At 33.9% G+C, this 26279-nt stretch overlaps 1 pseudogene; it reads right to left on the reverse strand.

The window, feature by feature from the left end:
* Positions 1–1284: 1284 nt before the first annotated feature.
* LOC116420120 lies at positions 1285–17974 on the reverse strand (annotated as a pseudogene).
* Positions 17975–26279: the final 8305 nt, after the last annotated feature.

The following is a 26279-nucleotide window of genomic DNA, read 5'->3' on the forward strand; positions in this document are numbered from 1 at the left end:
TAATCACTTCACCCAAGAAAATGACAATAATGAGACATCATACCAAAATGTGTAGGATACAGCCAAAGCGGTAATAAAGGGAAATTTTATATCACTAGAGGCCTACTTGCATAAAATATAAAAAGAGAAGGTCAATGAATTGGGTTTGCAACTAAAATGCTAGAAAAGGAACAAATTAAAATCCCCAGTCAAACACTAAACTTGAAATTCTAAAATGAAATGAGAGATTGATAACATTGAAAGTAAAAAAGCTATTGAATTAATTAATAAAACTAAGAGTTGGTTCTATGAAAACAACAAAATAGATAAACCCTTAGCAAATCTGATTTAAAAAGGAGAGAGGAAAATCAAATTGTTAGTCTTAAAATGAAAAGGGAGAACTCTGCCACTAATGAAGAGGAAATTAGAGCAATAATTAGAAGTTACTTTGACCAACTTTATGCCAATCAATTCAACAAGTTAAATGAAATGGAAGAATACCTTCAAAAATATAGCTTGCCCAGATTAACAGAGGAAGAAGTAAATATCCTAAACAGTCCCATCTTAGAAAAAGAAATAGAACAGGCTATTAGCCAACTCCCTGAGAAAAATCCCTGGACCAGATGGATTTACATGTGAATTCTACCAAACATTCAAAGAACAATTAACTCCAATGTTATATAGACTATTTGAAAAAAATAGGGAATGAAGGTCTCCTACCAATTTCCTTTTATGACACAGATATGGTACTGATACCTAAACTAGGTAGGTTGAAAACAGAGAAAGAAAATTATCGACTCAATCTCCTAATGAATATTGATGCTAAAATCTTAAATAAAATGTTAGCAAAAACATTACAGAAAACCATCCCCAGGATAATACATTATGACAAGTAATTTTTATACCCAGAATGCAGGGCTGGTTCAATAGTAGGAAAACTATTAACAGAAAGAACACTGGGAAATGAATGTAAACTGTGTGCATTTTTGTTTCTCTTACTGTTTTGTTTTGTTTTTTTTTTTACCTTCTGAATCCAACTCTTCCTTTACAACAAGACAACAGTTTGGTTCTGCACACATATATTGTATCTAGAAAATACTGTGACATATTTAACATGTGTAGAACTGCTTGCCATCTGGGGAGGGGTGGAGGGAGGGAGGGGTCAAGTTGGAACAGAAGTGAGTGCAAGGGATAATTTTGTAAAAATTACCCAGTCAGGGTTCTTTCAATAAAAAGTTATAATTATTATTTTAAAAAGTTTTGAACTGAGATCTTAGAATTCATTTTTGGTTTGAAATTTCCTAGTTAAAATGTCTCTGTTCTGAATTTTAATGAATGAGGATAAGAAATTTTTTCTTTTGAAAATATTACAACTGAGGATCTGTGAATCACTACTGATTAAAACAAAAGGACTTAATGTTGAGTAAAATGAACTAAAAAACGCAGACATATGTATAATCCACTGGCTTGTATCTTTAAATTTTTCCATTACAATAACAAAGATGGAACTAACTGAATAAAAGCATACAAAGGAAATCATGAGCAACAAGATTACTTTAGTGGCTCTGGTTTCTGGGGAGGCAATAGGGTTGAAGCTAGTGCTATGAAGGTGTTGGACTTGCCATCTGTGTCTAAACAAAACAAGCACCATGTAGCCACTGGAAATGGCCATGAAGCCTAGAAATACCGAATCATAAAGTGTCTTCCACATAACAAGATTGGAAGTTGTTATGGCATGCCAGTCTATTGAACAGTATCCAAGGTTCTTCTTAAGGTGACTGAATGTGTTGTTCCCAGGGCCACTCACATGTAGAGGCACAACTACATCTACCAACAAATTGAGTACCCACATGAACACACAGGATGGAACAATGTATTTTGGGGCATTGGCTTTGAGCTTGGCCCATTTGGGGTTGTAGGAACTGATGGTGATGGCCTGGAAAGCACTCAGGAGACAGGTATTGCAAAGTGAAAGTCCCTGGAAACTCTCTGCAGGTAAACAATGATTTTGCATTCAGTGTCACTCAGGAAAAGTTTCTGGATACACATTTGGATTGCTGTGGGAACTCCCTGAAAAGAATCATTAGAATATAGGAAAGGAACAAATTAACAAAAATCGTATCTATTGGTCTTATCCTTTGACCAGTGATTAAATTAAAGCCATACAAGAAAAGGAGTAAACCATTCCCAAAGACTCAATTATAATCTGAAGCATATGTAAAATGCAGAAGATATCATCCTTAGACTGCATTCTTTATTCCCGAGGACAGAATGATATTCAGATCCAAAGTGACCTGGGAATGAAGAGAGAATTTTCTGTTATAAAACCGGAGTTCAAAATCATATTCTGCACATTTCTTACCAATGAGTTGATCTGCATTACTCCTTAGTTATTATAGAAATAGAAAGTTTTAGAAAATATTGTATTCCACTAGTTTTCTATTTTTTTTACTTTCTTGATGCAAGTATTCTTATCTGGAGGTATTGTAATTTTTTTTGTAAATAGGATTTTTAATTCTATTTTCTGTCTCATGTGTTTATGTATTTCTTTGATTGTATATTTATGTAAATATATTTGCCTTTAGTTTAGAATGGCATTGATATTTCATAAATCACATAAAACTAGACTCATATGTTCAGATCATTTTTATAGAAAAAGTTAGTAAAATTTTTTTTAATATTTATTTTTAAAAGTAAAATGTAAAATAGGAAAAGGAGAACACCTTGCCATGTACACAATAGAACACAAGAAAGGATTTATAATATCAAGCAATAAATTTTCTTATCAAGAAAATCTATATAATATGTATGACACATGTTCAGAAATAACTGTCTTTTCTCTACCTATAGTAGTTTTTTTGGTTTATTTTCTGCTGTGTACTTTTTAATTTTATTTCTCCCTTTTCTTCCCTTTCTTTCTTCAATCCCTGAAGAAAAGTGCAGTTTAAATATATATAAAGACATATGTGTGTGAGTGTGTATATATATATATATATATATATATATATGTATATATATAAAGGCATATGTATGTGTGTATATATATATATATATATATATATATATATATATATATATATATACATATATATATAAGTATTTTTATACGTAGTCAATATTTTTATTCCATGACCTCTTTGTCATATATCAGGAGAGCTCAATGGCATTCTTGAAAATCAAAGACACTCATGGTAGCAGGTTTATGCTTTATATGCAATTTGAAAATGGATATTTCTGAGGGTGAAAAACACTCCCTTTGAGACAGCTTACTTTTAAGATAGGGAACACTGGGTGCATAAAGAAAACTATTTAAACTTGGCTGGAGCCTCAGATTTTGATTGACCCTTATTGTACATATAATTTTTACAGAGAAAAATTAAAATGAACAGAAAACTAAAGGACTTGCTCAGTAGACACACACACCAAAACTGCAGTAGTGTGACCAGAAATTAGATCTTGCATCTCAGAGTTAAAATTAGCTATTCTCATTTTACCAAAAGAAATGAACAGCCACACTACTTCTACTGTCAATACTTTTCAAAGTATTCTTTCTTTCTCTCTGTTGGTCTCTCTCAATCTGTCTGTCTCTCTCTGTCTCTGTCTGTCTCTCTCTGCATCTCTCATTCTCTTTGTGTATGTCTGTCTGCCTCTCAGTCTCTCTGTTTCTCTGTGTGCTTAGAAAGTCTTAATTTCTTTTGCCATTGGTTGTTGACATTTCTGTTTATTGAACTTGATGACAATTTATTGTATGGCATGCCAGTCTATATAATAGTATCCCAATTTCTTAAAGTGATTAGGGGTCTATCCTAGGACCAGTCACATATAGAGGCACAAACACATTTATCAGCAAATTGAGTAGCTATATGAAGATAAAGGATGGAACAATGCACCTCAGGTCTTTGATTTTGTTACCCATTTAGGGGTGTTGGACAGATGGTGAGGGCCTGGAAGAATTAAGGCAGCAGCTATTGCAAAGTGAAGTCCTCAGGACACTCTTTGCAGATAAATAAGGATTTTGCATTCAATGTCACTCAGGAAAATTTTTTATGGATACATACTTGGATAACAAATGGAACTCCCCTGAAGAGAATCATTGGAAAATGGGAAAGAAACAATTTAATGAAAATCACATTAATAGATCTTATCCTTTCACTAGTGATTAAACAAAAGCCATACAAGGAAAGGAGTAAACCATTCCCACAGACTCCAATTATTATTATAAATCAGGAATTCAAATCAGATTTTACATATCTCTTACCAATGAGGTGAGCTTCAGTATTACTTGGTTATGTCCAAAAAATAGAATTTTAGAAAATATTTTACTCACAGAGTTTTTTTTTTTATTTTCTCAAGTTTTCTCATTTTGGTGCATTGTAAAATGATTTTATCTGTAGGTGGGAATTTTTTAATTCTATATCATATTTATAGTCTTTGTGTATTTGTATATTCAATTGTGTGTTTGCATAAATCTGTATGCCTCATTTTTTTTAGAATGGTATTAATACCTCATAGATTATCTAAATACTGAAGACTGATATAATCAGATTCTTACAGAAAGAAAACATTATACAATACGATCAAAATTGCTTTTATAAGTTAGCTCAAAATAGCTTCAATAGAGGAGAGATCCTGTTACCTCGTTAATTCTATGATTCTTATGACTATATTCTGGACAGTAAATCAATTGCCTATATTCTGATTCTCATGAGAAAGTCCAAGAGGTGATCTATCATTTTAGTGTTACAAGAAAAAGGCTTTTTTTTATTTTTATTGGTAGGAGAGTGAAGCAATTATAAAATAAGCTTTGGACAAGAGTAATTGGGAAATAATTTTATGTTTTCTTATGTGTTCTCACACAGAGACATACGTTCATATGCACATAACTTTTAAAAGATATTGACTAATGCCTCTTTTCAAATGTTGGTTTCTTCAAAGCTTCATGCGCAGTTTTGCCAGTAAGATGTGGAGCAGAGAGCTTTGGATTGGGGTGCAAGAGATAAATGGAGTGCAACTCTCTTTGCTGCTCCCTAATACTATGATGAAAAGCATGTCACTCAATTTCAATACGTTTCAGACCTCTATCAGTAACATGTGCATCATATAGTTAGTGTATAACTTTTCTAAAAGGATCAAATGATATCATATATAAAAAGGATTTGATGTACTTCCCACTTTTCATTTATTTCTGTAGGGATACATGCAGAATCATAAAAAACATAATTAATAAATGAAAACTCAGAATTTTTTTGAGATCAGCATTCACAAATTTCTATTTAGACACTATATAATGTTGATCCCCTGGTTCTTTCTGATATTCAGCAAATACTTGTACTTTCACTATTCCTTGATTTTTAGATTTTAATGGGCTCCTCATTTTAACCAATACATCTTTCTGTGTTCTTTTCCTATTTCAGTATCTGCCTCATCCAAATTGATAATTAGCCTAAAAGACTATAGGATGAGTCATTTCTTGGCATAAATTGTTTCCTGGACAAACATAGCCCAATATGATTATTTTAAGGACCAGTTCTCTCTCCTTAAATATGTAGTCCAAGCTCTTTCATGATATATGTTTTTATTGGCACATTCAATGTCTGAAAAACATTTAAACAAAATGTAGCATCAGGATGAATAAAATCATACCATAGTAACTTCAGAGATTCTTAAATGTTTACTGGTCTTGAATTTGTATCAACCATTTTGTCTGGAAATAAGATAAAGCAATGGTTTTCCTCAAAGGCATAAGAGAAATTTTGCTGTGATAATGGAATGAAAATTAAAGAAATACAGAATCTTTCATTCATCTTTGGAAACCTTTGCTTTGATTCAGATGGCTCCTAGGCAAAATAGTGCTTACAGTTAGTCCATATGGCCAAAAATTAAATACATCTAGCTTCAACTATGTTTAATGACTGTGTGTCCCCACTCACAACCCATAGACATACATTTGACTGTAAACTAAGAAGTAGTTCAACAAGTGAGTTAGCTAGTAGTTCATTAGATTAATCATTAGTCTTGCAGTCAAAGTTTCTGAGTTCATATCTAGCCTTAGTTTTACTACATCTGGGTCACTAAGGAATTTTTATCCTGCTTGCTTTAGTTCCTCATTTTAATTAGAGCTACAGATGGAAATAGCAAACCACTCTACTATTTTTGCCAAGAAACCCCCAAATGGCATCAAAAAGATTTGCATATGGATGAAACACATCCACAACTCAAAGTCAAGCAAAAATTAATAAAATAACTCAAAACCTTTCCAGGGTGTCTTAATAATCTCCACAAAAGGAATTGTTCTGACTTATAAAATGTGTTGGCCAAATAAATCTGCATGACTATGTTGTCAAAGGTGGGAACTTTTAATATTTACTAAGGACACAGCTTTCTGACCAAGAAACTAAGAACAAGCTCTTATAGAAATGGACATGCAATCCCTGATAGCTTAAATAAATGACTTGATTTCAAAGATGACATAGATTTAATTTTGGAGAGAAACTGAGAAACCTTATAAAAACCATTATGGTGGGTTTTAGAGTAAATATTTAGATGTATAAATAGAATAAAGTATCTTGCATAGTCATTAACCTTATCAGGCCATAGGGAAGAGAATGAAAGAAATAATTATAGAATGCTTTGCTAAGAAATCCATAATTATCACTCCCATTAAAGTCTATGAGTTATTCCTTCTCAAAGGAAATATTACTGTCTTCTCATTGACAAAACACTTAGTTTTACGTATTTATTTCAATATCTATGACTAATCAACAATTATTTTTGTTGATCATTTTTTTCTAGATTAAATTTTTTTAATTGAGATTTTTTTCTTTTTTTTTTAATAGCCTTTTATTTACAGGTTATATGCATGGGTAACTTTACAGCATTAACAATTGCCAAACCTCTTGTTCCAATTTTCACCTCTTATCCCCACCCCTCCCCCAGATCGCATGGATGACCAGTAGATGTTAAATATATTAAAATATAAATTAGATACACAATAAGTATACATGACCAAACCGTTATTTTGCTGTACAAAAGAATCAGACTCTGAAATATTGTATTTTTGTTGATCATTAAGATTTGCAGCATTATTGGGCTCAAAGAAATTAACAAATCATTTAGATAAATTTTGCACAAGAAATCCTTACTGAGAAACACAATGTATCAAGTGTTTTTAAAGACTATTTTATGTCATCAATACGGTAATCATTATACAAATACATAAGTTTTGAACTATGAAAAACACTAGGAGTGCTTTTATTATCTATATTTAACACTTGAGAAAACTGAGACAGACAGAACTGAATGATATTGAGTATGGTTATGTAGATAATAAATCTCTGAAGTAAAGTTTGAAATCATGCCTTTCTAACTCCAGACAGAAAGTACTATCCAAGATATTCCTACATATAAAATGGTTAAATTCTGTTGATTATTTTCTAGTATTCTTATCTTGTTAAATATTTTCTCTATAATTCAATTTCCAATTAAAAATACTTATATTATTATATACATTTATATTGTATGTATTTTATATATAAGGTATTGATTAATTATATAAATATGTATTTATGTGTAGAAGATAAATATTTAATATATATTTGTGCATTGTATAGATATTGATTATATCTATTCATATTTATTCCACCTTCTAGATTTTAGTACCTTTAGCATTATGAACATTATTAATACATTTATGCTCACCACTGTAGAAATTGAAGTTGAAAGTATATACACTGAATTGAAATCAGATAAGATACCTGCTATTTTAAAAGTCTATCCATAGTATAAAAAGAATGCTAAAAGGAGGAAGTTGATGTGCACAATATAAAACTAATCTCCAAATTTGTTATATATGAAATTTGTTAGTTATATGAATAAAGAAAGGTAAGAAGTTTAGGAAAATTCCTCTGTGTTAATTTTTTTTTAACACTGATGCATCTTGAAAACATCAGTCACAAATCCATAGTAAAACTGCTTTTAAAAGCTTGAGTAGAATTATTGTCAGTAGGATGATGTTATTAGTTCATGAAGCAAGATTATGTTTGAGCACAAAGACTTGCATTTTGTTGGAACATTTGACTACAGACAACTTGTAGTAAATGCATGAATATTGTCAGACTTGTGAAATTGGGAAATAAATCATGAATTACTGAAATTATTAATAATAACTCTCTTTGTTGAAATCACAGCAAATATCTTTCAATTATTTCAACATTTAGGTAAATTGTAAGATCTTTTAATAAAATACATTGTAAATATATGCTACATGAAGTTAAATCTATCAAATATATTGATAGGAGAAATATTCAAACTAGATAGGTTCAATCTGAGATTCAATGAAAATAATGGAGAAATAATAACCTGTATGCTTGATGAATTTATTTAAATTATTTAAATAAGAGGACCACTTTTGCAAAATGATAACAAAGAATTGAACTTGAGGTTTCTCAGCAAAGTAATTACACGTGAAACACAATAATTGCATGAATTTTTAGGCCTAGTCATAATATAAATGAAAATACTCTGAATCTAGTTATGAAATACATGTAAAATATTTTAAAACATTCACGACAAACTAAAAACCAGTTTATAAAGCCTGAAACCCATCCTGTTACCCTGTCAGAAACAGAGGACTATGAAAAGGAATTTCTTAAGGATAGCAGACAAATGTAAAGAGGAACACAGTCTGAAAAGAAGGGACCACTTCAGGCAGGAGCATTGGTGCTCCAACATAAATTAACGAGTCTATAAGAATACATAGGAAAACAATAAACTTTAGCCACATTGATCAGCAGCCCACACAGAAATGAAAGAAATAACTTATGCATTTATTTAGGTATAGCATACAAATATATTTGAATATATAATAAATCCAGGTATAGCAGAGTGAGAAAAATTTGGAAGAAAAGAAGGCAGTAAAGACTAAATGAAGGAAAGAACGAAATTCGAAGGGAAGGAAGCATTTAGAAAGCACCAGCAATGTGTGAGGCAATTAGCTAAGTCACAAAATCCTGAGAATTGCATGCATTGTTATTCCTAATAAACAATTATATACAATATATGCACATATTATACATTATACAATTATGCAATTCCTATTACATAACATATAATATACAATTATACATTATATAATGAATAATATACAATTATATGATTATACAATTACACCAAAAGGAGATGAGAATTAATGACTAGGCTAGGTAACATAACTATCAGGTGTTTGAAACTGAATCAGTGTTCAAGTTTCCTGACTCACAGATCTAGAATTCTATCTATTGAATCATTTAGTGCACTGGGGAGGAGAGAAAAAGAGCCTGGCAGAGAAGAGAAAAGAAAAATTGAGGGAAAACTTATAAGAGACAAATATACAGTTTCTAAATTATTGTCTATATTATTGATATTATTAATAATAGTATAATTATAAAATTATATAAAATAATAAATAAGTACTTAAGAAATGTATTTTCTATAAGAATTTAAAGTTATTTAACCTGACCTTATAACCTATCATTTAATTAAAAGATGGTTTAATTTCAATTAGAATAACAATATCAAATGCTATCCCACTTATCTGTCATGCAGGATACAGTCCTTATTTCTGTCAGAAAATTATCTGTGCCCCTCAAATCCTATGCTTCTAATATGAGAGACCTTCCCACTTATTATGATTCATGCTGCAGAAGACACTTTGAGGCCTTAAGACAGAGAGATAACTGGGTTTTCCTGTTAGTAAAAAGTAAATTTTAAAATGCAGGAAGACACTAAACTTTAGATTAACCATCAGTATTACAGTGGCAGAAGTTAGATTCCCAGAAGAAAAAGCCAGAAAACAACTTTGATGGTTGGAAGATTGCATTGAAAACATCTTTCAGTTGATCAGGAAAAGTACATTGAAATCAAACAGGCACTAAAGGCCATCCAGGGAACAGAAAAGCACAGTAGCTACCTAGCAGTCAGAGAACAAGTGCATTGAAATACATCCTCAGTAAAACATAAGCTGTTTTAACTTTGAAAAATTCCTAAGTGTCTCTGGATCTCAGTTCCCACACCTATAAAATGGGGCTTTAGATCAACTTCTCTGAATTGTTTTCTGTTCTAATCTCTAAGTCTGAGATCCTGGCAGAGAGAGAGACAGAGAGACAGAGAGAGACACGTGAGCGAGAGAAACAGATAGACAGAGATAGAGACAGATAAACAGAGACAGAGACAGAGAGAGAGGAGAAAAGAGAGAGAGAGAGAGAGAGAGAGAGAGAGAGAGAGAGAGAGAGAGAGAGAGAGAGGAGAGGGAGAGGGATAGAGAGAGATCAGACTGTGAAGCATCCACTTGAACCGACCAAAGATAAAGGGCTTGAAACCCTGAGAGCAGCCAGGCCCCTAAAATCAAGAGTGCTCAGTCACTCTGAGCTTGCTGAGTGAGGTGGGTATTCAGTCTGAATCTATTCAGTCTGAATCGCAGATCAGAACCTTCTGCAGGTCTTAGGTTGAACTGAGACCCAAAAGTTACAGTGCCTTTCCTGATTAAAAGAGAAAGAGAATAATCAGGATGTAATTTTCTCCCCAAATGACTCACTGCAGAATCTCTAAGCCTCTGAATCATAACCACTGAGTGCTGCCCTTAGCCTGGGTGGGACCACATGAGGGGAGGGACAAAAACAGAGGTACCAAAAAGTGCCAAAGAAAAGCTATGTCCCTGCTGTAATCTAAAAAAGACAAACCCCTATTGATGCTTCATCTGCAAGGTCTCTTCTGCATCCCAAACACTGAGAGAAATAAAACATTTTGGCTTAGCTGTACCAGATCTAAAATTATATTATAGAGCAGCAGTTACCAAAACCATTTGGTATTGGCTAAGGAATAGATTAGTCGATCAGTGGAGTAGGTTAGGTTCAAGGACAAAACAGTCAACAACTATAGCAACCTAGTCTTTGACAAACCCAAAGACCCCAGCTTTTGGGATAAGAACTTACTGTTTGACAAAAATTGCTGGGAAAATTGGAAACTAATATGGCAGAAACTAGGCATTGATCCACACTTAACACGTACACCAACCGTTACATGACCTAGGCATAAAGAATGAAATTATTAATAAATTAGAGGAACACAGGATAGTTTACCTCTCAGAACTGTGGAAGGGGAAGGACTTTATGACCAAAGAAAAACTAGAGATCATTACTGATCACAAAATAGAAAATTTTGACTATACTAAACTGAAAGTTTTTGCACAAACAAAACTAATGCAGACAAGATTAGAAGGAAGCAATAAACTTGGAAAATATTTTTACAGTCAAAGGTTCTGCATAAAGGCCTCATTTCCAAAATATATAGAGAATTATCTCTAATTTATAAAAATCAAGCCATTCTCCAATTGAAATATGGTCAAAGGATATGAACAGACAATTCTCAGATGAAGAAATTGAAACTATTTCTAGTCATATGGAAAGATGCTCCAAGTCATTATTAATCAGAGAAATGCAAATTAAGACAATTCTAAGATACCACTACACACCTGTCAGATTGGCTAAGATGACAGGAAAAATAATGACGATTGTTGAGGGGATCGGAAAACTGGGACATTGATGCATTGTTGGTGGAGTTGTGAACGAATCCAACCATTTTGGAGAGTAGTTTGAACTATGCTCAAAAAGTTATCAAACTGTGCATACCCTTTGATCCAGCAGTGTTACTACTGGGCTTATATCCCAAAGAGATTATAAAGAAGGGAAAGGGACCTGTATGTGCATGAATGTTTGTGGCAGCCCTTTTGTAGTGGCTAAAACTGAAACTGAATGGATGTCCATCAGTTGGAGAATGGTTGAATAAATTGTGGTATATGAAAATTATGGAATATTACTGTTCTGTAAGAAATGACCAACAGGATAATTTCAGAAAGGCCTGAGAGACTTACACTGAACTGATGCTGAGTGAAATGAGCAGGACCACAGATCATTAAATACTTCAACAATAATACTATATGATGACCAGTTCTGATGGACCTGGGCATCCTCAGCAAGGAGATCAACCAAATCATTTCCAATGGAGCAGTAATGAACTGAACTAGCTACCCAGAGAAAGAACTCTGGGAGATGACTAAAACCATTACATTGAATTCCTAATCCCTATATTTATGCCCAGCTGCAATTTTGATTTCCTTCACAAGCTAATTGTACAATATTTCAGAGTCTGATTCTTTTTGTACAGCAAAATAACGGTTTGGTCATGTATACTTATTGTGTATCTAATTTATATTTTAATATATTTAACATCTAAACTGGTCATCCTGCCATCTGGGGAGGGGTGGAGGGTAAGAGGTGAAAATTGGAACAAGAGGTTTGGCAATTGTTAATGCTGTAAAATTACCCTATACATATAACCTGTAAATAAAAGGTTATTTAATAAAAAATAAAAATAAAAGGATTAGATTATGTAATTCCAAGTCATTTTTATTTTATTTTCCCTGGCCCTTTATTACATGCAATTTTTTTGTATCATGATCTGCATAAAATGCATTTATTAAAAAAGAAAGAAAGAAATAAACCTTTTTCCTTGATGAGATTTCTGGGAATCTGGTCTCTGTGACAAAGATGTAAAGTTCCTCACCAGTCTGATCTGTGCTGTCAAAGCAGTGGGTAGAGTTGGGTGCAGTTGTGTATGTGATGAGAGTGTGTGCTTGTGTAAGTGTGTATATATGTGTTCGTGAGGATGGTCAGTCCTGGACTTATTGACACAGTCTTTGCTGAGCTCATCTCCCCCAAGAACTCTAATTATCTTGTCACCTGAAAAACACCAGTTTGCAGAAGGAATTTGTCATGTGTCTGAAAAAGAAACATCCCTTTATCTCAGCTAAAAATCCCCAGCAGCGATTAAAAGTGAGTAATTATAATCTCTAAAGGAACAGCTCCTTCCAGTTGTGAGAGAACTTTTTCCTCTGCCTTATATTATAAAGGAGGCAACAAATATAGTGCTCTCTGAGCACCAGGATGTGAGGGTCTCAGAGCCTAAAATCTAGAGATATTTGTGATTTTTTTTCTACAGCAAACTCTAATTGATTCCTCTTTTAAAAAGAATTATAATTAATTATGGTAGCTCATTGTAGTGACATATCTTGTGATACTCATCACAATCATATGAAATTAGCATTTTTATTATCTGTAAATAGAAAATAATGTTCTAATTTTTACAAGTTTGTTTTAAAAACTACATGATGCATTAAGGGAATTGTAGTAATAGGGTTAGGATAGTAATGTCATGTTGGAAATAGATATGTGAAAAATTCAGAATGGCCATTCTCTTTCCAAAAGGAAATTTTATTTAGAAGTAGAGTTTACAGACCAAAATAAGTGGCAAAAAGTAGGCACTAAGAACGGCAATATGAAATAGACAGAGTTGGAAGACTATAAGTTAGATTAACCAGAGTTAGCCAGAGTAAGGAGAATTATACCATTAGAAGGAAGGCACTATGAGGGAGAGGAGACCATAGTTATGGAAAGAATTTAGCAAAGGTCTTTATCATAACCAGAACTTTTACAAGGGAATTAGAGCCTTAGGAGTTTCTCATAAACAAAGGTGTGAACTCAAGAGAGGGAATAAAAGAGAGAGGAAGTGTCAGGGGCCTCAAATATAGAGTGATCAAGGAATCAAATAGAAGGCACCTGGTAAACCCAGTCCCAGACCTGTCCAAAAATATGCTAAACAGTATCTCAAAAATATTCACAGATGTTTGACTAATAAAAGAGTTCCTCCTCATAATCACTTTATCCAACCAAATACTATTGTTGGAATTGGTTGTAATTCATATAGCTAGCTTGCCTTTTTTCCTCACTAGGGAACATCATCAATTCACATCCATGGGATTGGTTAAATTGTGTATATTTCTGTGTGTATAAGTTGTCTTTGTTTAGTTTGTTTTAAGATGTGGAAACATAATACTAGGCAACTGTGTACAGTAGGTAATAATGATAAGCCAAAGGCCAGATAGAAGAATTAGACAATTTATCTTGTACTCTGTTCAAGTCTGTCAGTATCATAGTTAGAAAAAGACAACTGAAAGAGCTCAATAATCCAGGGTTTGGAAAAATGATATTAATGTATGAACTCAGATTTCTTAACTTACAAAAGTTTACTATGTCCATATCACCTGGCTGTTTGTTGCATCCCTGGTTACAGAGGATTTTATAGCCCTCTCTGAATTACCCCTGTCTTTACTTTAGCTGGTTTTAGCTAAACCAGTTATGGATGGATAATGCAACTCTACCAGGATTTCATATCCATGACATATAAAGTTCCATGTATAAAAGCTCCATCATACTGTTCCCTGAATAAAACCATCTATAAAATTGCTTATTCCATTCAAAAGGGAAAGTTGAAGTATGATGTGAATTAAATCAAGAGCAATAGGTTTCATGAAGGAATTGTTCCCTAATGGATCATTTTGACAGCACAATGAGAAAAGTATCTAGCATTAGTAGAGAAAGACCTGTTTGATTAAAATGGAACCTTTCATTGGAAATCCTGGAGTCACTAGCACTAGCTATTGATCTTCAGATATGGTAGAACATGGAACGAAGAAGATATTGGCTCTGAGCAACAAGGAGTTGGAAGGCAACACTAGTTTGCAAACTTTATTGCCACAAGCTGTTGCCATTATTGCAAGATGTCTCTACTGAGCTCAATTTTTTTAACCTTTGTTCTCTTGCCTTATGATTGAAGAAGGGAACAAATCTTCTCTCCATTATGCACCAGATAAGCTGGTGAGTATGTTTATAAAAGATTATATTTGAATTTTTATGTCTGCTCAAGCTGTTTTGTTTTTTTTCAAGTTTCTGGATTTCCTTCGACTTAAAGCACCTGTTCTGGTGTGAGAGTACTCTTTTTGTTAATGGTATCCTCCTCCTGTCTTGTGTTTAATTTTTCTCATCTTGTTTCTTTCTATAAGAAGTAAAAGAGGGAGAAGTTGTCCTTCTCCTTTGGGAAATCAGTTACTCTCTGTGGGCTCTCAGTGCATTCCCTGCCTAGATATTTGCTGTATATCTATATGCTAATTACCCTATTTCACGCTCACTTGAAGGAGAAATGATGATTGGTAACCAACAGTTTGGGGACAACCTGACCTCTCTCCTTCTTAATCCTAATTTTCAAACATTAAGTCTCTTGAAGGACATTGTGAATAATGAAACTGGATAAATTTTCTTTTTCAAGACCCCACCATGATGGAAGCTACGCTACTCTGCTCAAGCATAGGTGATGTGTCTTTTGTTCACAATGAGGACCAAAATGAAAACACTATGTCAGAACAGAGGTAAAATATATCAGATTGTAGCTTTTCAGACCAATAAGAGATGCCACAATCCAGATACAAATAATCCTTATGACTAGTTGAGGTGGCTTCCTAACTTCAAGCATCTCACATTTCTTCCGAGCTAATTCCATTCTGCTTTGCTCATAGAACACAGTGCCATCTCTGATGAGAGAACATGCTAGGCAATCCTGTGCCAGTGTCCCCTAGGACATCCAATCAAGTCTAAGTTTGTTTAGAGAGGCCTTGAGAGTATCTTTATATTTTTTCTGACCATCTTGTCAGTGCTTTCCCAAGCTTCCCAGTGCTTGAGTGTGATTTCTCCCAAAAATACTCTTTTGGCAAGCATACACTTGGCATTTAAACAACAAAGCCAGTCAAATGAAGTTGTGCTATATGCAATAGAGTTTGACCATTTGGCAGTTTAGTTCGGATAAGGACTTTAGTGTCTGGTATTTACGATGTCAACTGATCTTCAGAGCCTTCCTTAAGGCAATTGGAATGGAAGTGATTCAGCTTCCTGGAATGGTATTGTTTACTGTTCAGGTTTTACCTCCATAGAACAATTAGGTCAGCACAGTGGCTCTGTAGAACTTAAATTTGGACCTCACTCTAATATTTTTCCTCTTCCATGCTGTGTCTGGACTAGCTCTCTGGAGGACCTCGGTACCAGCTCGAGTCCTTGATCTTAGAAGAGGACTGATGAGGCAAGACTTACGTGGATGCTCAAACATGAAGCCCATTTATTCCAAAGTCTGTCAGCCTTATATACCCTAAAACCCTTATAAAACCATAGCATACTGCTCATGCACTAACTATATACTGCATATGCAGGACCACAAAAACAACTTGTTACTGTGTCTAGATTTCTCTTTGCCACTTGGTATCACTCTGCTTTAATTACAACACAGATTGTCACTACCCCTACTTCTCAGGAAGGTTGAGAACCCTTAGATGGGATGCCAAACCAGACATTGTCAGCAGGTTCCCTCTAGGCTGAAGGGTCTTATACCTCACCCAGAGTTCCTCCGCTGTCTATGGCTTCCACACTTCCACACTTTCCTTGAGAGGCTCCCAAACATTGAGCTCGCTCCAGCAATGTGTGTGACAACCTCATTATCAATGTGTACATCTCTACATAGTAATCTGAATTTTATAACTCTTCAATGTTTCATTCCATGTATGTGAGCCTATACTCTTTTAGCGAAATCTGCCATTCTGGGCTTGCGTCACTCAACTTCCTTATTTACCTTAATCATTATAGAGTTGAAAGATGATTTCTGAAATAATGCTCAAGCTACTTTCTACTTTTATAAGTTGTACAAAAATGCTTGTAACAGCCCTTTTTGTCGTGGCAAGGAGCTGGAAACTGAGTGGAAGCTGATCTGTTGGGAAATGGATAACTAAGTTATGAATGTTCTATAAGAAATTATCAATAGGACGATTTCAGAGAGCCTGGAAAGAACTGGTGCTAATTGATGTGAGTAGAACCAAGAAAACATTGTACACAGTAACAACAAGATTATACAATGATCAAGTCTGATGGATGTGCCTTTTTCCAGCTACAAGGTGATTCAGGCCTCTTCCAATTGTCTTGTGATGAAGAGAGTCATCAGAATCCAGAAAGAGTCCTGTGGGGACTGAGTGTGGATCATCACATAGTATTTTCACTTTCTTGTGATTTTTTGCTGGCATTTTGTTTTCTTTCTCATTTTTTTTTGATCTGATTTTTTGTGCAGCTAGATGACTTTGGAAATGTTCATAGAATTGCACACATTTCACATAAATTGGCTTACTTCTTGTCTAAGGGAAGGTTTGGAACACAAGATTTTAAAAGTATAAATGTTTAAAACTATCTTTACATGAATTTTGAAAATAAAAAGCTATTGTTTCAAAAACCTCTAAGAAAATAATATGTGTAGAACATTTTGAGAACCTTTAAGTGCTACAAAGATGCCAGATATTAGATATTGTTGTAACTGGTGATAATTTTTATTATACATAATTATATATCATGTAGTATTATTGTATACTATAGAATATATACATAGATATTAAAATCATTTTTTCTGGATAAAAATTTATGTTTATCTTTTACTTTGAAATTTCATAGTTCAAATGGGTTCCTTATGAGTTTTTAATGTGTGCAGATGAGGTTTTATCCTTTTGAAAATATAGCAATTGAGGAATTGTGAATGACTATTGATTAAAACAAAAGGACTGATTATAGAGTAACATGAAGTCAAAAATATAGGCATATGTATAACCCACTGACTTGTATCTTTAACATGTTCCATTACAATTAGGAAAATGGAACCAAATGAATAAAAGCATACAAAGATAATCATGAGCAAAAGGATGACTTTAGTAGCTCTGGTTTCTGCAGTGGCAATAGGATTGAGACTAGTGCTTTGAAGGTGTTGGTCTTGCCAGTGGTGTCTGAACAAAACAAACACCATGTACCCACTGGAAATGGCCATGACTCCCAAAAATACCATGTCATAAAGGGTCTTCCAGATAAGTGCTTTTGAGGTAGAAACAGCACACCAGTCTATAGAACAATATCCTAGGTTGTTCTTAAGGTTATTGAGTGTGTCATTCCTAAGACCAGTCACATGTAGAGGCACAAACATATCTACCAACAAATTGAATACTCACATGAAGACAAAGGATGGAACAAGGGACTCTGGTGCTTTGGCTTTCAGCACTTCCTTTAGGCTGTTGGAACTGAGTTGCCTAGAAGACACTGGGGAGGCAGGTATCGTAAAGTGAAAGTACTTGGGACACTCTCTGAAGATAAACAATGATTTTCATTCAGTGTCATTCAGGAAAATTTTCTGGATATGAACTTGCATTGCAATTGGAACTCCTCTAAAAGAATCATTTCAATATGAGAAAGGAACAAATTAACAAATTAATAAAAGTTTGCATCAATATGTTTTATCCTGTGACCAGTAATCAAATTATAGCCATACAAACAAAGAAATAAACCATTCCCAAAGACTCCAATAATAATCTGAAGTATATGTAAAATGCAGAGGATATCATTGTTACTTTGCATTCCTTATTCTCTTGATCAGAATCTATATTTAGATCCAAAGTGACTTGGGAAGGAAGAGAGAGGTGTCTGTTATAAAACCAGAACTTCAAAACCGATGCTGCACATATCTTGTCAATGACATAAGGTTCGGTATTTCTTAGTTATTACAGAAATACAGTTTTATGAAATATTTACTCGCACTCAATTTTTTTTAACTTTCTTAAAGATGCAAGTCTTCTTATTTTGAGACATTAAAATGGCTTTATATTTTGAATAGGATTTTAATTCTGTTTTATATCTGTGTTTATTTGTTTCTATATTTGATTATTTGCTTACATAAATATATAAGCCTTATTTTTGAATGGCATCGATATTTTATAGATCAGCTAAAAACTGAAGACTGATAGGATCAAATCTGTTATTACAGAAAAATTTAATAAATATATGTTACTTTATATTTACAATTTAAATGCAAAGTAGGAAAAAAAAACTTTCCCTGTGCATAATAAAACATAAGAAAAGATTCAAAATATAAAGCAATAAATTTCCCTTATGTTGAAAGTCTTTATAATATATACTACACATTGTGTTCAGAGCTGACCTTCTTTTCTTTGCATCTCATAGTTTTTTTTTTCACTATGTGCTGTTTTACTTTATTTTCCCCATTTCTTCCCTTCCTCCTTCTCCCTCCAAAGAAACCTATACTATAAAATATATATGTATATTGTTTGTAAAATTCATATACATGCATATGAATATATATGCAAACACACATACACATATAAATATACATATACATGCATATACATAGATATCTATAACCATGTACAGATAGATAGATAGACAGACAGATAGATAGATGAATCTGTATAAGACTACAATGCTTGTTTGTGCCTCTATATCTCTGAAGGTGGATAACATCATCTTTCACAAATTCAAGTGTTTCCAGTTTTCTAAATCTAAACTTACTCATCATTTGTTGTTTTATCCATTTCCTATAATACCTTCTTTAATTTTGTATGAAGCTATGATGGATTTGTCAGGCAAAATCAACACGATTTAGGCAGGGTTAATGATATACCTGCTCTTGTTTGGGTTATATATCATTAAGGAACAATGTTTTGGGTATTTTCTATACTTGTTAAATCAAATATTTATGACCCTCCTTGGGCCACTTGTGATTGCAAAGAAAATACATTTACTTTCAGTAGTAGGTTACTGTAATTTTAAGACTCATAAATTCTTTTACTTTAATTATCCTGTTGCCTTTACTATGGGCACATCTATGACCAGAGAAATATTCACAAACACAACTGTCACTAATGTAAAACTGTCGCTAGGAATCTTCCCAGAATATACTTTAAGTATTCCAAAAGGCATACAGTTCTTAAGGCAGACTGTAAGAAGTGAAGAGTCTTCCAAATAAGGGAAAAATAAACATGCTCCCAAGAGAAAGTGTTAGAAAAACAGCTTACTCAAAGACAGTTATCCATCTCATACATCCTTTGTATATACTCCTTACTGACAACATAATCAGCTTTGGGCCAATCCAGAAAATAAGCTTGGGCAACAACTGCTTTTATAGGATAGCTCAAAATAGCTTCAAAGAAGGTGAGCTCCTGATACCTCCTCAATTCTGTGGTTCCTTATGACTACGTACTGGACAGTAAATCAACTGCCTGCTTTCTGATTATGGTGGGAAACTCATACACTGATATAGCAGCTTAATTTTATAGGAAACAGGGCTCCTTTGAAAATTAATGTTGGTAGGAGAGTAAAAGAATTAGAAAGAAATTTTGGACAAGACTAATTAGGAAGGACTTTTATGTTGTCTAATGTGTTCACACACAGAGACATGCAAATATGCACAATTTTTTAAAGATACTGACCAATATCTCTTCACAACTATTGATTTCTTTAAAGCTCCATTCATAATTTATATGCCAGTAAGGTGTGGGGCAGAGAGCTTTGAATTGGGGTACAAGAAATAAATGGATTTAACAACTCTTTGCTGCCCCTAATAGCATGAGTACTAACATATCACTTAATCTCTATATGTTTCAATCCCACATCAGTAACATGAGCATCATACAGTTAGCTTATATATTTTCTGTAAGGATAATATGGTATATTTAAAAGGACTTCAGAACACCTGTTGTGCTGTTCACTTTTCATTTATTTCTGTAGGGATCCATGCAGAATCCTAAAAACAATTATACCAAATGAATACAAGTTCAGTAATTTTTGAGAGCGTTCACAACCTTCTATTCAGATACAATACAGTGATGATTCCTGGCTCTTCCTGACTTTCAGCAAATATTTATTCTGTGATTACGGTTTGCTGACAACAATCCTTGGTAGGATACAGTGGCTTTCTTCTTGAATTTAATACATTTCTGATATTGACAAGTGAGCTTCTATAGTTTAGTCTATATCTCTCATGGGCTCCTCATCTTAACCAATAAATCTTTCTGAGTTCTTTTCCTACTTCAGTACCTGCCTCGTCCAGATGGATAATTAGAACATACTAATATAGTAGAAGATATTTTGTGGCATAAATTGTTGCCTTGACAAACATTGCCCAATATGATTACTTCAAGGGCCTGTTCTCTCTCCTTATATTTAACAGACCAGGTTCTTGCCTGATAAATGTTCATATCAGTACAATGAATTTCTGAATTAAACAAAATGCAACACCATAAAGCAGAAAATCATAGCATAGTCACTTCAGAGATTCTTAACTTTTTATTGCTTTTCAATGTAACAATTTTTTGTCTGAATATAACCTAAAGCAATGGTTTTCCTAAAGGCATAACAGAAATTTTTCTGTGACAGAAGAATGAAAGATAAAGAGATAATCTGATGCACATGGATCATAGGAAAACACTGCTTACATCGAGGCCACATGACCAAAAATTAAACATATCTAGATCAATCTTGGCCAGAAGAATGTTAATACAGTTTATAAGTTATTGTTGATATTGCTTTTGTAATTTAATAATATTTGCATTGTCATAAAATTATGTCAAATAATTGAAGAAAGGTACATTTCCTAATAAATTGATGGTGGTAAATACGAGCTCATGGCCAAAAATTAATTTCAAAATTGTTATCATCATAATGTGAAGAAGAAAATCTAAAACTATATTGGACTTCTGTGCATTGTAGGATACATTCCTGTTTCTGTCAGATAAATTTCTGTGCCCCCAAAGTCCATTTCTTCTAATTTGAATGTCCTTGCCACTTTACCATTATTCATGGGCATCCAAGGTACCTGAGGCATTTAAGAAGAGAAATAACTGCTTTTTCCAGTTAGTAAAAAATACATTTTAAAATGTAGGGAATCAGGGTAGCTAGATGGCTCATTGGATAGAGAAGTGGCCCTGAAGTCCTGAGGCCCTGAGTTTAAATCCAACCTCAGACATTTAATACTAGCTTTGTGACCCTGGGCAAGTCATTTAACCCCACTTGCTTCAGCACACAAAAATGTAGGAAGTCATTGATTTTAAATTAAACACGATTACTAAAGTGATAGAAGTTAGATTCCTATAAAAGAATAAAGAAAAGGAAAGACAGGAAGAAAGGAAGAAAATCAATCAGTGAAAGCTACATTGAAATCAAACAGGCACAAAAGACAATCAGGGAGCAGAAGAGGACAGGAGAAGGAGCTATATAGCAGGCAGAGAGCCGAAGCACTGAAATGCATCCCCAATAACTTCCTTTCACTGTGAAAAAATCACTCAGTTCCCTTGGTCTCAGTTACCTCACCTGTAAAATGGGTGTTTTTGGTCAACTTCTCAGACTTCCTTTATGTTCTATAATGCTCTGGCACAGAAAAACTGATGTGAATGTGGAGTTTTTGTTGAACAATCCCACAGGACATCCCAGCCTGGAATCCACATTATTTCCAGTCCAGCCGCCTGTGTGAGGGAAGAAGGATAGAGGTCACTGGGGAGAGGCCTGAAGCAGCCAGGAGTCTAAGCCCAGAATGCTCTGCCAAAGCACCTTCAGATAGGCTCTAAACTTGTACAGCTCACAGTGACGTTTCCACACATTAAGCCTGAATCAGAGGTCAGAGCCTTCTCCATCTCCTGGATTGAGCTCAGACTCAAAAGTTTCCTGATAAAATGAGAAAGGAACAATCAGGTTGTTGTTTTCTCCCAGGAGTGTTTCAGTGCAGAATCTGCCAGCATCTGCATCATAACCAGCTGAGCACTGCATCTCCATCCACTCTCTTTAGCCTGGTCAGAACCACTTAAGGGGAGATAAAAACAGAGGTACCCCAAGACTGCTGAAAAAAGCTAATATGTCCCTGCTGTGATCTAAAAGGGAATAATCCCTACTCTGGCTCCATCTGCAATGTCTCTTCTGCATCCTAAGTACTGAAAATATAACAATTTTCCCTAAATGAGATTTCTAGGAATCTGATCTCTGGGACAAAAGATGTAAGTTACTTACCAGTCTGATCTGTGCTGCCAAAGAAGTGGCTACAGTTGTGAGTGTGTGTGGTGTGTGTGTGTGTGTATGTGCCTGTGCAACTGTACATGTGTGCTGTGGGGATGGTCAGAACTGGCGTTATAAGCACAGCCTTTTCTGAGTTTATTTCAACCAAGAACGCAATTACTGTCACCTCAAAAACAAAAGTTGACAGAAGGAATCTGCTGTGTCATGACATCCCTTTATCTCAAGTAAAAAGCCCAGCACTTATTAAAAGTGACTAATTAGAAGTTCTAAAGGAGCAACACTTTACATTATAGAAAGAATTTTTTTTTCCTTAATCATATGAAAGGAAGAAATACAGAGAGGGAATTCTGTGCATTCCTATGCCAGGAACAATTTCCTGAAATATAGAGATCTACAAAAAAAAAAAAACCTCATCAATTCTATTTTTTTCTGAAAATAATTATAATTAATTGAACACTTTATTGTAGAGACAAATCTTTTGATACTCAAAGTAGATTTGTGAATTTTGTATTACTATGATTTATTGATAGAATATGATGATGATATATTTTAGGAGTTTGTTTTAAAAAATCTATGTAACACATTGAGAGAAAAGTAGAGTCATTTAAATTTTATGTTTCCTCTGTGAGTATTTTTTGGTGTATTTTGTTTTTAATATTCAGAAACATGCTTATAGACATGAGTTTTTATTAGAAATATAAGGATAAATCAAAAGTTAAACTAATTTAGGAGAATTAGTCTTTCTAACCTGTACTCTTTATTAGTCTGTCTATACTGTAGTTAGAAAAACATGACTAAAAGAACTTGCATGACATGATCCAGGACTTGGAGGATAAAATAAATAATACTTTCTACTTGAAGTCAGGTTTCTTGAATTAAATAAAGTCCTCTATTCCCGCTATCACCTGGTTGTCTGATGATTGACTAAAATTTTCTCAATTTTATTTTGAATTCTTTCTATCTTTGCTTTGCCTGGATTTAATTGATCCAAAAGCCTGGCTAGTAATTGAACTCTATCCTCCTATAGAAAACTCCCAGCGTCTAGGCTCTATGATAATACTTTTTTTAATAAGATAAAGTTGAAATAAAGATTAAGTTCAATTCTGAGCAAGAGGCCTCATGAAGAAATGGGACCCAATGGGTCATGGTGACAGCAGGATGGGAAAAAAGTGTCTAGCATTAACAGAGCAGGTCCTGCTTGATTGAAATGGACACTTTCATTGGAAATAATAGCATCACTAGAACTCATCGACTCATCTTCAGTTATGGTAGAATATATATCAAAAATGGGGGCAGGAAAAGGTTCTGTATGCAGGACACTATAAATTAGCCACAAAGATAAGAGACAGGTGTACAGTTATATAGACGGTCTATACTATCTTGTCCAACAGTAATTCAAAGACTATAAAAGATGAAAGACATTCCAACACTAAGGTTCAAAATTTGGGCACATGGTTCTATTATGGCACATGTTTAATTAGCTTTATTAGTATTAACCTCCCTTGGAGCAGCTTAGATTTCATTCATTAGATTCTATTAACATAACATCTAGTTGTCATTAAGCAATGTTAACATATTAGGAGATGCATGTTGACATACTAAAACAAAGAAAAAAAGCAAAAGAACACTTAATCTGTAGTTAATAATAGCTAGATAGTGACATGTGTGATTCATTCTTTTGAAATTAAAGCTTCTATTATCTGTAGATAAAAACATAATGCTCACAATTTTTTTCAGTCATTTGGTTAAAAACTGGATGACATTTAGTGAGTAGTAGGAATACATCTATTATGTGTTTTCTGAATGTATGTTTTTATTCTTTATTTTTTTAATTTAGAAATATTCCAATAGTATGTACTAAATGAATGAAAGCCAGGTTGAAATTAAATTGAAATAGGTTATTTACAATACTTATCCTATACTCTATACAATTCTCTATATTCTGTGAGAGAAAGATTAGCAAGAGAATTTTAATGACTTTATCTAAAATTTAAAGATAATAAAAGGCTGAATTCATAGTTTGCTCTTTTTATCTTTCTATTGACATTTAGGAATGTTTCTTGCAGTAATCTGAATTCTGTAATTTCCATGGATGTTATTCTTGCAAATAATTTCAAGGTATTGAATTCTTCTGAGTTTATGGCTGAAAGCTTCCTTGTCACCATAACAGGAACCTGGCAGAGTTCAGTACAAAAGTATTCCTGTGGAATAAAGGATTTAATATATTTTATCTTACATCTTCTTCAAATGAGATTTGTTCCTTTCTCCCTGGACCCTTCCTGTATGCTACAGTAGGCTTTGTTGCGATAAATAAGTAAAATTAAGCCAAATAAATATATATTACATATATATTATATTTATTCTATGACCTCTTTGTCATATATAGGAGAGCTCAATGGCATTCTCAAAAGCCAAAGTCACTCATGGTGGCAGGGGTATGGCTAATCGCCCTTTGAAAATCGATGTTTCAGAGGGGTGAAAACAACTCTATTTGAGACAGCTGTCCTTACCTTCAAGATCAGAAACATTGGAAGCATAAAGAGAACTATTTAGACTTGGCTGGAATCTCAGATTGTGATTGGTCCTCTGCTATGTATAATTTTTTCAGAAAAAAATAAAAAATAAACAGAATATAAAAGACACCAAAATCTATGTAGTGTCACCAGAAATTGGATTTTGAATCTCAGAGTCAAAATAAACTATTCTCATTCGACTGAACAAATGAACAGCCACACTGCTTCTACTGTCAATACTGTTCAAAATACTGTTTCTTTCTCTCTGTTGGTCTCTTTCTCTCTCTCTCTCTCTCTCTCTCTCTCTCTCTCTCTCTCTTCTCTCACTCTCTTTCTATGTGTGTGTCTCTCTTGGTTTCTGTCTCTCTGTCTCTGTCTCTGTCTCTCTCTCTTTCTATGTGTGTGCTCTCTTGGTTTCTGTCTCTCTGTCTCTGTCTCTCTGTCTCTCTTTCTCTCTCTCTCTCTTGCTCTTTGCCTCTGTCTCTCTGTCTCTGTCTGTGTGTGTGTGTGTGTGTGTGGTCTCTATCTCTGTCTCTCTCTGTCTCATTTTCTGTGTGTGTGTGTGTGTGTGTCTGTCTGCCTCTCTGTCTCTCTGTCAGTCTCTGTCTCTTTCTCTCTGTCTCTTCTCTCTCTTGGTTTCTGTCTCTCTCTTTGTCTCTGTCTCTCTGTCTCTGTCTCTGTGTGTCTCTCTGTCTCTGTTTCTCTGTGTGTGTGTGTTGTAGTGTGTGTGTGTGCTTACAAACTCCATTTCTCATTTCCCTCTTTAAAAAAGTTGTGAAGAAGTTGTGATATATTTGAGGAACAAAGAAAAAGCTTATTAAAAAATGTCATTAAAGTAAGAGAAAAATGTTTAGGAAAATGAACAGTTATTAGCTAAATCTAGAGAACAGAGACACAGTGCTAGGTCTGTGATTTTCTAGTAATGAAAAATAACATTTAAAAGTTTTTATCACATATCTGGTTAAACCTGTGCAAATCCTTAACCTCTTTT

Source organism: Sarcophilus harrisii, chromosome 6 (genome assembly GCF_902635505.1).
Source record: "Sarcophilus harrisii chromosome 6, mSarHar1.11, whole genome shotgun sequence".
Lineage (NCBI taxonomy): Eukaryota > Metazoa > Chordata > Mammalia > Dasyuromorphia > Dasyuridae > Sarcophilus > Sarcophilus harrisii.